Consider the following 14650-nt stretch of genomic DNA (forward strand, 5'->3'; position numbering starts at 1 on the left):
AGGGATATTAAGGCCTCCTTTTAATAGAGTACCAGACTAAAGCATTAACACATAGTGAATACATGAACTCCTCAAACTACGGTCATCACCGGTAAGTATCCCGATTATTGTCACTTCAGGGTTAACGGGTCATAACACATAATAGGTGACTAGAGACTTGCAAGATAGGATCAAGAACTCACATATATTTATGAAAAGATAATAGGTTCAGATCTCAAATCATGGCACTTGGGCCCTAGTGACAAGCATTAAGCATAGCAAAGTCATAGCAACATCAATCTCAGAACATAGTGGACACTAGGGATCAAACCCTAACAAAACTAACTCGATTACGTGGTAAATCTCATCCAACCCATCACCGTCCAGCAAGCCTACGATGGAATTACTCATGCACGGCGGTGAGCATCATGAAATTGGTGATGGAGGATGGTTGATGATGACGACAACGACGAATTCCCCTCTCCAGAGCCCCTAGCGGACTCCTGATGAGCCCTCCCAAGAGAGAATAGGGCTTGGCGGCGGCTCCATATCGTAAAACGCGATGAATCCTTCTCTCTGATTTTTTTCTCCCCGAACGTGAATATATGGAGTAGGAGTTGAGGTTGGTGGAGCTTTAGGGGGCCCACGAGGAAGGGGGAAGAAGCTGGTGTCAGTGTACTTGTCGATCGCCGTGGCACGATGGATGAGAGAACCCCTCACCGCCACCAGCTCTTCGTTGGCCTCCTGTTGGAACATGGCCAACCGGGCTAGATATAGCTCAGGGTACCATGCCCTGACAAACCCCAAGGCCCGCCGTGCGCCTGCCCGGGACGAGGAGCCCTTCCACGCCTCAAAGCGGCCAACAGCCACGTCCAGCTAGTCGGCAGTCTGACTTGGGGTGCGCGGAGCTTGGACGCCTGCCCAGACGGCGGAGATCACCTGGGCTCCGACACGCTGCAGCCAGCGAAGCATCCGATGAGTCGGCTGGAGATGAGCCTGGATGGCAAGAAGCTGCTCGTCGAGTGACTGACGGGCGTTCGAGGCGATGTCCGCACTAGCCTGCCTTCGCTCTGCGCGGCGACCTTCGATGGCTTGGTTGGCGGCAACGGTGTAGCCAGGGAAGTACTCTGCGCAAGATGAAAAAAGGAATATGAAGTCGGAAGCCGGATCATATAACAATCGGTAGATGAAGGAAAGAAGAAGGCAACTCACCATCGACCATGTCCTCTATCCGGGCATAGCTGTCATTCAACGCCCTCTCTGCATCATCCCAGTTCGAGCACCGAGTCTCGAACTCGGCTTGGAGAGTGGCCTCGCTGTCCTTCGCCGTCTGAAGGGCTGCCTTGTGAAGCTCTGCCTAGTCAACCAGCTTCTTGACCAGGCGGTCGCGCTCCTGGGCCACCTTGCTGCACTCCTCCTCCTTGGCACGCGGCGCGGTTTGGGCCTCGCCCATCTATTGCTGCAAGGCGGCATTGGCGTCTTCAAAAACAGCGAACAAAGATGGTCAATAAGCAAGAAAGGAAACAAGAAGTTGCCAGAGAGATCCGACCCAATTGCTTAGCAGTCGTGCGCTGATGCGCCCCCATGCGAGAGAGAAGGCGGAGTGCTTACTCCGGCTCTCGAACAAGTCAGCAGTCCGCTGGGCCAGCTCCCGGACCTGGGAGTTGAAGGCAGCCACACGGAGATTGTGATAATCCTGCAACAAAGACAACAGAAAAGAAAGGAAGTCAACACTTGGGCCTACTTGAAAGTTCCAGGCCTCCTGCTTAGCAGCCGGCCTGGAGCTCGGGGACTACACCCAGTGGGTGTGCTGACGCGCCCCCACGGAAGAGTACAAGAATCACAAATGAGAAGCATACCCGGATGACCGCTCGCGACACTAGGAACTCCTGCGTGTAATGCTGGAGAGCGGCGGCCTGAGCCTGGAGCCGGGCCCGGACGTCCTGTGCAGCTACATTCAGAACGGCCGTTCCGCCCCCAGGCGTCCACTCCGGCAAGCCAATGCTGGTGGCCTTCGCCTCGAGGGCCGACGAGCTCGCTGCCCCGGCCTCCTGCGGCCGTGGCGCCGAAGCCGCCTTCGCCGCACGCCGACGTGCCAAAGAGCGGTCCGCGATGGTCGCCCCCGCTGCCAGCACGGCACCAGCCGGCGGCACCGGTGGTGCATCAGGCTGGCCACTTTGGTCCTCGACGGTCGGCACCGGCGGAGGCTTCTCCGCCTCCAGGGTGATGTCATCGCCCCCTTCCCTCTCCATGACTGGATGGTCGCAGCCGGCTCCTCCAGGCGGTGCTGAGATCTCAGGCGCGGGTGGCACGACGCGAAGAGGGATGACGAGTTGCGGAGCCGGGCCACGTACGGCCTCTTCCGCTTGCACCTTGGCGCGACGTCGGCCTGGGCCTTGGTCCCGGCGTCGGCCTGGGCTTTTGCGGTCGTGTCCGCCTCCTCCTGTGCCGTCTTGGCTGCCACCACCGTCTGCCGCTCTACCTCCTCCCGCTCCTCGTGCGCCTCCGGCGCGTTCCTCTCTGTCACCGCCTGGAGCTCGGTACGCAGGTCCACGTGGCGGGTGTTGGTGGAGCCCTCCGCCGGCCCGACCACGGAGGCGGCGCTAGACCTCTCAAGAGAGAGCGGGGCCATGGTCAAGCAAAGTAAAAAAGAAACTCAAAATGAAGCTGCAAGGAAAAAAGAAGAAGGGACGCAAGAAGGAATCAAATACTTACACAGACACCATCTGTGGCTGCTTCACGGCTTTCCGAAGGCGGTTCGCCTTCGCGGCGGCCTCCTCCCGCTTGGTCGCCGCCGCCGAGCTCTTGGACTTTTTTGGCCGGCTGCCGTACATCAACGGCGCAGCTCGGCGCTTTAATGTGCCGCTTGGGGCAGTCGGCGCGGCTGATGAGCTCGCGCTCGCCTGCTCGGTGGCCGGCTGGTGGCGTGGCGCGTTCTCCTCCTCATCATCATTCGTCCAGTCGTCGAGGCCACCTCCACCTCCGGAGTCGCCCGCTCCGCCACCACCACCCATGGAGTTGTCTTCTTCTAGGGCGGCCGCCCCCAAGTCGGGGTCGTCCACGTCACTCACCGATCGGTCGGGGAGCTATTCATGGCCCTACTCCAAGGCATCAAATGCCGACTGGTTAGTGAATATCTGCTTCATGGCCGACCGATCAGGCGGCAAATAAGAACCCGACAACTAAAGAGAAAAGAGAAAAAATTAAGGACTCACAACAGGTGGCGGGTGCACGCGGGAGTATGGCTCCTTGCCGAACTGCCACTCTCCTCCGGGAGCTTGCAAATCGAGATGTAGTTCACCAAATGAGCCACCTCCATGCGCGACATCTCCTTGGTGCACATCTGGCACGGGTCCCGGTGCCCGCTCATCTGGCTGATCATATGAGGAGCACCCGGCACACCACGAAGGTGGTCAGCAGATCCGACCCCTTGAGGCCTTCTACCTCCGTCAGCACCTTGAGCCGCATGATGGCGGAGGACGAGGCGGCCGACAGCGTCTTCGGGCGGAACGCCTAGTTGGTGCGGGGTTCAGACGGTGGGCGGCTACATAAGCCGGCAGGCTGACAAACTCGGCTACCGGTGGATGTTCTTGACGCAAAAATAGGATTTTTGCCATAGCTTGACTGACTGTGTCAAGCTGATGGCCGAGAAGCAGTTGTCGGCACCTGGATGCCGCACCGCGACGAAGGTGCCGCATTGAGCTGCCTTCCCCTTGGCGTAGGTGCCGAGCTTGGTGTAGAAGAACTCTCCCCAGAGCTCGAGGTTGGGAAGGATGCCGAGGTAGCCTTCGCAGAGCGTCATGAAGGCCGACAGCAGCATCACCGTGTTCGGTGTGAGGTGGTGCGGCTGGATTCAATAGAACTGGAGAAAAGAGCGGAGGAAGTCGCTCGCCGGCAGGCTGAAGCAGCGAAGGCAGTGCGACCAGAAGATGACGCACTCGCCTTCCTCCGGTGCCGGCGAGATCTCCCTCTTGTGTGGCAGGCGTACCACTATGAAACCCTTGCCGGGCAGCTGCCGCGTTTGGCAAAGGAAGGCGAGGTGATCCTCGTGGATGTCAAAGCCATCCCAAGCCCCGGAGCTCGGCCGCTCGCGCGCCATGAGCACTTGGAGGTCGACGAAGGCATGGTGTAGCGGCAAGTACGTGAGCCTGCAGCGATGGCGCGACATGGCGGCGAGCACGCGAGCCTGCAGCGGAGCAACGATGCTGCAAAGTGCCTGGGGACGGCGACGACGAACTGCAACAGTAGCAGAGAGAGGAAGGAGAATATGACAAAGGAGGCGGAGGGCGAGCGTGCATTTGCCGCTCCCCTCCTCCCCTACCTATAGCCCTGGGCGGAGGAGCCGAGGGGGCGGGGCGTGGGGATCATGGGATTAACTGCGCCCACGACCTCACAACCCCACGTTTATCATGCCATAACGGCGTGCATTTATTACACCCTAGAACACCAATCGTTCGCCTCGGGCACACCCGATCCGCGCGCATGCCGAGGCATGGTAGTGGCGGGGCCCCGCCTGCAGCGACGTCCCATCGCGCACGTGGGCTGGCTGACTGGAACAGCCGGCTAGCGCCGCGTGGCGCGCGGTCAACGGGTGGCCGGCTCGATGCCCGGCGAGCGTGCCACCTAGCTCCCGCCTTTGCATTTCGAAATCACCAGACGGCGTGCCTGGTCGCGGCCGACTACTAGCTGTCGGCTCTTTAGAGTAGGAAGCTGCAGAGGCCTCTCGCATTTTCAGCCACGATGCCCCATCAGCTTAGGGGACTCTTGTTGGAGTAAATGACAACAGGTAGCCCTATCTGCTCCCCATGACGTTTCGAGACATCGGGGCCGGCTGCGCCCCTCAAGCATCAAAGACAATGGTCCGCCTTCTTATGGCTGGCTGGTCCGAGCGGCCGGCAGCCAGAAGGCGCCAAGGCCCAAAGAGCGGCCTCGGCACGGGCCGACTATTAGCAGGCGGCCACCAGAGCGACCGACTCCTAGCAGGCGGCCCGTCCTCGCACCCACAAAGTTTGCACCCACATAACATATACGAGATGGGGGATGGCTACAGTACAGCCTGCCACCCCCGTATCCCGGAACTGGCGTGGCCATAATGTAGCGTACCGGGCAGCCATCCCTAGCCCGGCGTGGCACTGTTGCCACGCTACCCATGACATCATCCATGGAAGAGCAGCCATGCTCCCACGATGGGCTGTCGGTACGGCCCGCAGGTGGTGGGCCTACTTGCTTGTGAGATACCGGAAGGCGGCATGCCCAGACTAGTCGGCATAGGGGGATGCCAGCTCCCAGTAGCCGGCCCTCCCCTTCCCTAGAAGTTTGTGCGCACTTAACAAGATAAGACAAGGAGTGGCCACAATGAATGCCCACCAGGCGGCGGTACTGTAGCCACGCCCTCGACCAGGCCCTCGTCATCACGGGCAGGGCTACAGTGATGAGCCGCCAACAGGACCCACAAGCAGTGGGCCCTACCTGTCGGCCGAGAGCCCGGCAGCCGGCGGGACCCACCAGGCGGCGGGCCCCAGCAGCTGGCTGAGAAGCCGGCGACCATAGACACTGACGGCCCGGGCCTACACCCGACCGGATTACCATTGTACCCCTGGGGGGTAGGCCTATATAAACCCCCCAGGGCACCCATGCAAAGGGTTCAGCTCTTAGAGATTACACACACATTTAGAGAGAGGAGTACAACTAGCCTTGCCCTTCTTCCTCCTCTAGCCAAACAGCTCGAGGAGCAAGCTTGTAGCTACTTATCGATCTAGTGATCATGCGGAGACCCCGCAGAGCAGGATTAGGGGTGATATCTCCTAGGAGAGCCCCGAACCTGGGTAAGATGCGTCGGCGTGCATGTTTACACCTTATCCCGTTTCCAGGCACTAGCGACGTCTTACTAGCTCCCACTATGATTAGCCATCCTTTGGCATATGTCGCACCAACCACCCGACAATGTATCTTTGCCCATTTGACCCCAAACTTCTTGGACATCTTTTTCTATCCATATAATTGCACCATGTAAAAATTCAACTCAATTTTCCTAGCAAATATTCCTGAGCAATTTTTCAGAGTTCCTGTCTAAGGGAAGACATTGTGAAGGAAGTACTAGCTAGGCATATCCAAATGAGTTGAAATTATGCAAGATCCTTAATATGATCAAATCATCACTCTCCACCAGATTTGAGCTCATGTAATCTTTCTATGTGAGCACAGCTCCAAATCTTAGTTTCTGGTCAGATTTTTAGTTTTTGAAGCAACTATATTTTATATTGCTTCATTTAAGATGAAAATTTTCCAAGACAATCCCCTATCCATATCTACTCCCTCCACCAAGTTTTGGCTCAACCCATTACTCCATTTGCCCTGTGGATTTTTTCCAAGTTTCTGTCCACAGGGATGCTTTGTGAAGCAAGTGCTATTTTTGTTCATCCAAATGGCCTGAAACTTTTTGAGCATCTTAATATCTTCAAATCATTGGGCCATGATCAATTTCAACTCAATCGAGTCATGTACGTGAGTGCATCATCCAAATATCTAAATCTAGCCATTATGGCACTTTCTACCACAACCCTCATCTAAACCTCTCCTATTAGGCTGATTTTTGATAATCAGCATCATCTTAGTGTTTGATCATGATGTGCCAAAGATCTGAGTCCAACTCCATACATGTGAACCACAAAAACTTACAAACACATTGATGATCACTTGGTTTCTTGCAAGCTGTGGACGTATCTCACCTCCCTGTGCCCGTTGCTTTGCTTCACGGCCCTCTCTGTAGCTCACTCAATCCAGTGGACATGGTCGACCACGCCAAAGCGCGCCGCTTGCGCCAGTACCCGTGGTGATCACGCTGGCATCATGCAGATTGCAAGCTCTGGATTGGTCCGGCCAATGTGCTCATCCGCTCCCTCCTTGTCTCGACCTCCAACTTTGTCTAGGAGCTGCCCCGTGATGCCCTGCGTCGCCCTGTGTCGTTGCCTCGTCGTGGTTCGTAATAATTGCGTCGTTGTTTCCATGCCCATGGCGTGAACTGCCCCTGCACCTCCATCGTTGGCTAGTTGAACTCGCCCGTGATGCTCCAGAGACGTCCCCGCGCCTATACAAGGAGTGTCCGACCTTCCCCGCACATCAGCACTCTCTCCCTCTCCTCATTGTTCACCGGAGTACCTCTCCTTCATTGTTTCCTCGCCGTTCGTCCACGGTGGTCATCGGCCTTGGCTTGGGTCCGGCCACCTCAGGCCTCCCCTCGCCTCTCCTCCACGTCCACCGCACTTCCCACACCCCCACGAGCCGCCCCACCACCTTGCCCCCCTCACCGGAGACCCTCCAAGGCTATGCCCCCACTAACCTGAGCCGCCGCCCCTACCCTCCTCTGGTGCCGCCCTCCCCTCCTCCCCAGGCCTCCTCGGCGCCCGTTTCCCCTCTAAACGGAGTCTGCACTCCATCCTGCCCTCGCCACCACTCTCGCCCGACCCTAACACCTACCGGAGCCTCTCCATTGGTCGAAGCCGCCGTCCTCAGCCGCGCCATGCATCCCCACTTCCTGCTATCCCCAGCCTAGACGAAGACCTCCCCTGGACGTGGTGCTCGCCGGCACACCCATTCATGCTTTCGCCTTCACCGGAGATGGCCGGAGCCGGCCGGGTGGTCACTGGCCGCGCCTCTGTCCCGCCCGCCCCTGTTCTTGACGGGGAGGAGGAGGGAGGAAGAAGAAGACATGGGGAGGAGATGGATAAGGTGGCTCCCCCTGTCAGCCGCACAAGCCTGGCCCCGCCACCACCACGTCACGTAAGTGAATTTTTTTCTGGTCAAATGTGTTTTCTTCTTTGGGAAAGCGTATTCCAGGAGGCTTCAGGCCAAAATACGCTTTCACTTCTCTGAAAACGAACTCTGGTTCTACTGCGGCCCAAAATGCGTTTCCTCCCTTCTGAAAATGTACTTCACCTTATGCGCTTTCTGTTTTCTGCCCCGGGGACTTGTTGGTGATGAAAATATTAACAGATAGGTCCCTGAGCTTCAACACCTCACAACTTTTCAACCGTAACTCTGATCGAGGTGAAATCAACGCTCACGTCTTCGTCTCGTCGAGCTCTTTCTGTTGGTAAAATTTTCACTAGGTGGTCCCATAGTGAAAATGACCTTTTTCTCTTGCCTCTAATCAGCCCCCTCCAAGAGAGAATCGTCTGGTGTTTCGTTTCCGCGGCTTCACCACACTTCTTCCCGAGTCTCCGTCACCCCCAGGCAAGCCAAAACCACCATTGGCATGATAGCCATGCAGTAGCATTGGTTTTCCACTTGAATCTTTAATATCTGTCTGTTTTTCTGCTACTGCTACCGTTGTTTCGATTATGCGATGGATTTGTGTTTATTTTCATGTTATGTTCATACGCACCTGGTTATCATGTTCTACTTGCTAGTATTACTTTCATATGTTCATACTTGCTAGTAGTACATGTTGGATTGGTCATGTTCTTCGGTGCATGACTATTGTCCGTTACTGAGTATCGTTGAGATGTTTGTTTCTTTGTTATTAGTGGGTTAAGTGCTTACTTGGTATTGTTCTTGCTATGTTCTGGCATGGTATTTATTCATGATGCTAGTGGTCATGTTATGTTCTGAGTAGTAGATGCTCCTGTGTAGTGTTATGCTCCTCAGTATGCCATGCTCATTTGGATATATGATTCCTTGTGGTTATGCTCGATGATTCGTTGCAACTCCATGCTTATGTTTATATCATGCTCATGCATCGTAATTGCATCTTGTTATTTTCAAATGACTCAGCTTATTGCCTTCAAGTTTAACCAGATTTAATTGAACTTGAACAACCGTTGGCTGAGTCATGGCACCACCATATCGAGCTAACCAATGCAACCACATTTTCCTTTTATGGGAAGGTCTTAACTGGATCTATTGTCATGCCTCTCGCCGGGGCCTCCAACGAGGGAAGGTTATGGGCACACGCTACCCTGATCAGGTAGGCAGACATAAGCCTTATGTGCCCGTTCTTGTTGTTATGGTACCATGTCCCCGTTTGGGACCATTTATGTATTGCCACGATGGTGGCCGTTCATGCCTTTGGTAGGCATGGGGTCACCCATGACTTAGCCTAGAGGGGAGTTGGTCGGAGTGGCCGGGAGAGTGTCATGGGCAATAGAGCAGTTTTGTCGGAACACCGTTGGTCCACCCGAATGGGAGTGCGAGGCATTGGGTTCCATGGTGTGGGTATAGTGTGCTAACATCTGCATAGTGTGTGTTAAATCTATCGATAGCCGCGCCCGTGGATAAGGGCCCAGTTCGTAGTTGGTCACACTATGGGTCAACAGTAATAATAATAATGATGTGCTTAATAACAACCCTGGTTCAATGATGAGACAAGTTGGTTGATCTTTATGTGATCGTGAGAGGATCACCGTGGTATCGAGGATACCGAGTTGTCGGATATTTGTGGTGTTATGCGAGAATCACGGGTAAAGGTCAAGCTTCTCGTGGTCATGTATTGATTACTACGGTATTGTTTATACCAAGCTTGATTGGATCCTAAGATGATCGTGAGATGTCTGAGGTCGGTAAGTTATGCATGTGATGGTTACGAGGTAACCCGAGCAGAGTAAGTTGGTGCATGATAATGTCATCATGTTGCACGCTAGAATCATTATGCTCATATGTTCATGCCATGCTCATATTGTTCTAGCGGTATCATGTTCATCTTGTTCATGCTATGATTGATCTGATAGTATCATGTTAACCTGTAATTGCTACGCTGTTGTTTGTCTTGATTACTCTTGGTTGCTGTGAGCTTGCAAGTACATTCAATGTACTGACCTGGCGTGTCATGCCAGATTGCAGGTCGGGCCTTGATTGCTAGCTTGTTTGGTGTGGTTTTGTTGTTCGCGAGCTAGGATAAACGTTCCAGCTAGAGTCCCTGCGGATTGGAGTCCATCATCATTGGTTGTTCTTCTCCTGCCAGTAGAGGTTCCGCTGCCTCGAGTTGTTATGCTGCTTCAATAGAGCAACTGTAGTTGGCGTAGTGTCGCCGTGTTGGTGTTATTCATTGTAATATCGAAGACCTTGTATTCATATTCCGGTTGTAATAGAAAGCTGGTTTGCTCTATGCTAAGCAGTGCCGTATTCCAGAAGACTTCATCTCGATCTCTTGGCTGGAATACGCGGCATTCCATTTTCTCTGAGCAGGGGTGCCAGAAGAGACTACTAAGAATAAACAACTAGGTTGTCAGATCCCACACATAACAAGCATTTCAATAACATATACACAATATGCTCGATATGTGCAAATACAACATGGCATCACAACAAAACTCTATTACTCAAAGTATTTATTCATTGGGATAATTAATTTCATGCCCCTAGTTGTGTCCCAGTCGGCAGGTTTGCCCTTAGTTTCCAAAAACCCTCGATTTTGCCCAAGCCTGTTTGCTCCTCTTATGAATTTGCCCTCCCGCCACGTTTTCGTCCAGTTAGTGCCGTTTGACTGTGTGTTGACCGTCTATGGACTTTTTGATGGACCATTTTGCCCCTCCTTTCTTACTCTCTTAGCAAACACTTCCAAGTGGGACCATCATCGAAAAAACCATCTCATATCCTCTCTTCCTTCTCTCCCGTTGGTCAAACCCTAGCCCCAGATCCCATTCCCTCTCTCAAATCTTAACCCCCGTGCACCACCCTTAGTTCTCCGCCGCCATGCTTTAGAGCAAGGCCACAGGGCAACCATCCACACCAGCGCCCGCGTGCGGTTCAATCCAACCGAGCTCGTCGGTGGCCAACCTCGTCGGAGTAAGCACGTAGGTCTGGTGAGCTCCTCCCCTCGGACCAGTCTCCTTGTTTTCTCCCCTGCTCTCTCTCTCTCTCTAAACTCACCTCTTTCTCTTTTCTTTGCCACGAGGAACCGACAACAGTCGCCGTTCTTCACCACCATCGGAATGCCACTGCATCCACCTGGGTTGCCGTCACTGGTCATGCACTCTGGCCTCTAGATCCAACCTGTCCTTGAGGGGATCCGCCCGCCGTCGCCCCGCCGGAGATCCCCAATGTCTGCTACTACCAACACCATCCCCTGCATCAAGCTCCAGATCCAACATGTCCTCGCCGGGATCCGCCCGTTGTCGCCGCATCAGAGACCCCTGACGTCCTCTACTTCCAGCGCCATCCCCTGCATCAAGCTGTTGCGCAAGCTCATCCTCCTTTCTTCTCGAGGCTTTCATGATCTCCGGCTAGAGATATGCAATGGTTGCGTCCCTGTTGACCCTCCTCCATGCCAACGTTGGCTAGCCTCCATCGACGCCTCCCGCTGGCCCAGATCCATAGCGCCCCGAGGAAGGCCAGCGGGGATCCGGTTAGTGATGGGGCCACAAATCTTGTCGGTGGCCAATTTAGGTGGCTGCTGGGGACCCGTGGAGGCGAGAGATGGTGGAGGAGGGTGGCACGCGCCTTCCCCAGGCTTCCTTCGACGCTGCAGCGGCGGTGGCCAAGCGCCTAGCGAGCTCCGACGCCGATTCCATTTGCTCCGGCGAGCACATCCTCATCCTACAGAGGGTGTCCTTTAAATTGTTGGCTTGACGTTTGTTAAGACTTGACACAATGTAATTAGCTTGTATAGCTGGCAACTGTGGACTGATCATTAAATATATTCGAGATGAGACTGACGTTAAGTACGAGTACTGACTTTCCTCGCAAAAAAGTGTACTGACTTGTGTTAATTAATGGTGTTTTAATTAGTTTATGTGGTGTTAATTTTTTGCTTAAAAAGTAATGCAAAATTGATATTATGTTTACAACATGGCAGTGTCCATTAGAGATATTTGGTCCATTCTGGGTCCCACATGATAGTCAGAAGAGAGAGAGGATAGAGGGATGTTTTCTAGTGATAGGTCCCACTTGGAAGTGTATAGTGAGAGAGCAAGGAAACAGGGGCAAAAATGTCCAATGAAAAGTCGATAGACGGTCAAAACACGGTCAAACGGCACTAACTGGATGGAAATGTGATGGAAGGCCAAAACCATAAGAGGAGCAAGCGTGCTTGGGCAAAATCGAGGGTTTTTGAAAACTAGGGGTAAACCTACCGAGGGTGACCCAACTAGGGGTATAAAATCAATTATCCCTTATTCATTAGGCTCTGAGGAGCCAGATATTACAAACATGGGTCTCATGACCCAACATATAGAACATATAGGCAATGGAAGCATAATGATGTAGGGTAGAACCCTAGAGGCCGATCTTTCACGTTTGGAGGGATTCCTACCACGAACACGAAGAACACTAGGAGGGAAACGAGAGGGAAACACGAGAAAACACTCAACCAACAAGAATAAAGTCACACATGCGCTAGATCATCGAGACACAAGGTGATACAAGATCCGAATCCAACAAGGGACGATACAAAGGGTAATCGTTTCTTTTCCAAGAGGAGGTCTTGAGTTCTTCCCGTTAGGGGCCTTGAATCCAAATGGATCTTCTCCGTAGAGGCACGATCTCTCTAGGAGGAGTAGATCCGAATGGATGAGCGAGGCTCTATCTCATAAATGAGCTATCACAAGGCTGACCTTAGCTAGGAGGAGGGAGAGGTCTATTTATAGTCGTAGTACAAATGGGCATCAGCTAGAGACTGCGGGCACACACGCAGCGGACGTCCGGTCTCTACCGGTCGTTCGGTCGCTCGCGGAGGTCCGGACGTCCGGTAGGATCGGAAATCCGCTGGTTTCGTTCTGTGATGGTGGCACCAGTCGTCCGGTCACTTCGGACTTCCTCTAATTTCTCTTCGGGTGTGGAGTTTCCGGTCGTCCGCTCGCTGGAGCATCAGGCGTCGGACGTCCGGTCATGTGCGGTCGTCCGCTCGCTGGGGCATCTCCGATGGTTGGGACTTGTGCAAGCTGGGCTTCAGGTGCTGGACGTCCGGGCCCGACCGGTCGTCCGGTGTCTGAAGCTTCATTTGTAGCTCTTCTTCTTGTCTCTCGTACTTGGTGTCCTTGCCATCTTGGCCATTGGATGTAGCTGTTCCGTGACTTCCTTCTAAGTACCTGATCACACATAGTGTTCCCGTTTGAGGTAGTAGCCATGACTCATGTGTAGAAAGGAGTAGTTCGGAGAGGAGCGGGTTCACCTTATCTTCGATAGCCTTTGCTCAAGCTCTTGTCATAGGTCCAAGTGGTGTCGTGGGAGATGTAGGTACATCCATGGGGATGATCATGGGATTCTCTCCATCATCTCCTTCCCCTTGGGAAAGATCCGACCTTCGATCGAAAGCTTCATCACCATGGTATGGCGAGAGTTCCTAGACATTGAAGATGTCGCTCACATTGTACTTGTCCTGTGTGAGGTTGATCTTGCAAGCGTTGTTGTTGTAGCATGCTAGCACGTTGAAGGGTCCATCGGCTCGAGGTAGGAGTTTGGACTTGCGTTCGTTGGGGAAGCGGTCCTTGCGAAGGTGTAGCCACACGAGATCTCTAATAATAAACCATCTAGTGTTGCTTCTGAAATTAAATTGAAAAGTGCATGTTTATTTGCCACCAAATCTGATATTGATGAGCTAGATTTCAGCAAATCTGTTTGCTATGCTTTTGTGTGCAAAGAGGCATTATTTTAATTCGAGGACATGCCTTCCTCTTTGCCTCCTGCTGTCACTAACATTTTGCAGGAGTTCGCTGATGTCTTTCCACAAGACGTGCCATCGGGATTACCGCCTATTTGAGGGATTGAGCATCAGATTGACTTAATTCCCGGTGCTTCACTGCCAAACCATGCACCATACCGTACCGATCCAGAGGAGACGAAGGAGATTATGCGTCAAGTACAGGAGCTTCTCGACAAAGGTTATATACACGAATCCCTTAGTCCTTTTGTTGTTCCTATTATTCTAGTGCCGAAAAAGGATGGTACATCGCGTATGTGTGTTGATTGTAGATGCATTAATAATATTACTATTCTCTATCGTCATCCTATTCCTAGGCTAGATGATATGCTTTATGAATTGAGTGGCTCTACAATATTCTCCAAAGTTGATTTGCGTAGTGGGTACCATCAAATTCGTATGAAATTGGGGGATGAATGGAAAACAACATTTAAAACTAAGTTTGGATTATATGAGTGGTTAGTCATGCCTTCTGGGTTAACTAATGCACCTAGTACTTTCATGAGATTAATGAACGACGTTTTACGTGCTTTCATTGGACGATTTGTGGTAGTCTATTTTGATGATCTACTGATTTATAGCAGATCTTTGGAGGAACATTTGGAACATTTACGTGCTGTTTTTATTGCTTTACGTGATGCACATTTGTTTGGTAACCTTGGGAAGTGCACCTTTTGCACCGACCGAGTATCTTTTCTTGGCTATGTTGTTACTCCACAAGGAATTGAAGTTGATAAAGCCAAGATTGAAGCTATCGAGAGTTGGCCGCAGCCCAAAATGGTCACACAAGTGAGGAGTTTCTTGGCCTTGATGGATTCTATAGGCGTTTTGTGAGAGATTTTAGCACCATTGCTGCACCTCTCAATGAGCTTACAAAGAAGGATGTGCCTTTTGTTTGGGGTACCGCACAGGAAGAAGCCTTCACGGTATTGAAAGATAAGTTGACACATGCTCCTTTACTCCAACTTCCTGATTTTAATAAGACTTTTGAGCTTGAATGTGATGCTAGTGGAATTGGATTAGGAGGTGTGTTATTAG

General features: G+C 52.7%; 1 long non-coding RNA gene across 1 annotated transcript; it reads left to right on the top strand.

Annotated features, from left to right (window-relative positions):
* Positions 1 to 6680: 6680 nt before the first annotated feature.
* On the top strand, positions 6681 to 10269 carry LOC123065394 (uncharacterized). Its single transcript, XR_006431020.1, has 4 exons — positions 6681 to 7758; positions 7972 to 8025; positions 8133 to 8944; positions 9817 to 10269. It is a non-coding gene; the product is annotated as an uncharacterized lncRNA (long non-coding RNA).
* Positions 10270 to 14650: the final 4381 nt, after the last annotated feature.

The sequence above is a fragment of the Triticum aestivum genome, chromosome 3B, assembly GCF_018294505.1.
Source record: "Triticum aestivum cultivar Chinese Spring chromosome 3B, IWGSC CS RefSeq v2.1, whole genome shotgun sequence".
Classification (NCBI taxonomy): Eukaryota; Viridiplantae; Streptophyta; class Magnoliopsida; order Poales; family Poaceae; genus Triticum; species Triticum aestivum.